Source organism: Wasmannia auropunctata, unplaced genomic scaffold, assembly GCF_000956235.1.
Source record: "Wasmannia auropunctata unplaced genomic scaffold, wasmannia.A_1.0 LD336064.1, whole genome shotgun sequence".
Lineage (NCBI taxonomy): Eukaryota > Metazoa > Arthropoda > Insecta > Hymenoptera > Formicidae > Wasmannia > Wasmannia auropunctata.
The window spans coordinates 1,851,158-1,851,901 of NW_012026826.1; positions in this window are offsets into that span (position 1 = coordinate 1,851,158).

Below are 744 nucleotides of genomic sequence, written 5' to 3' on the forward strand. Positions count from 1 at the left end.
GCCCCCACAAAGCAACACAAAAATGTGGCAATTTGCCACGCTATCTTCTTAAATGTCATTATCACTCAAGTGTTTTTATTATTGCCTCCGTCTGTCGTACCAACTCTTCGGTGTTCGTTGCATGTACGACGGGTTGCGCCGCTGCAGGCGCTATCATAGGCGCTCCAGCGCCAGTCTCGATCTCCTTCACCAACTTCTCGATGTCGTCGGCGCTGTCTCGACGCTCGATGTTGCCGCTTAATCCATTTCTCGTGTCGTCTGATGATATATCATCGAACGTTTGTTCGGCTGCTCGTTGTGGCTCGTCCGCCGGTGTTGCGGTGACGTTTTCGCCACAAACTGGAAGCGGGATCAGAAATGATTCCGGTTCCAAGGTTAGGTTAGGTTGTAACCGGACTTGAATCGACGTAAACTATGTACAATCTACATGAGCCCCTATGACTCTACGTCGTCCGTAAATTCCACTTTTCTCTACCGTATCCCGTGCTATTATCGGCTTCTTCCCCGAAGCACCTCACCTATGTGCAGGCCCGTTGAAAGCCAGCCTACTTGAGAGTGCTATTATAACTACAATTGACCAATGACAATCGCGCTTACCATGAATCACTGTTACCTCTTTCCAGCTTATTGTCGGTCGCCACTTCGTTTCACCGTATCCCACGAAATAGGTACAACAGGTGCCACTGCCACCGATGATCGTCTTATGCCCCGGTGTGTCGTCTCGCAGCCAGCATCCAGAAATTT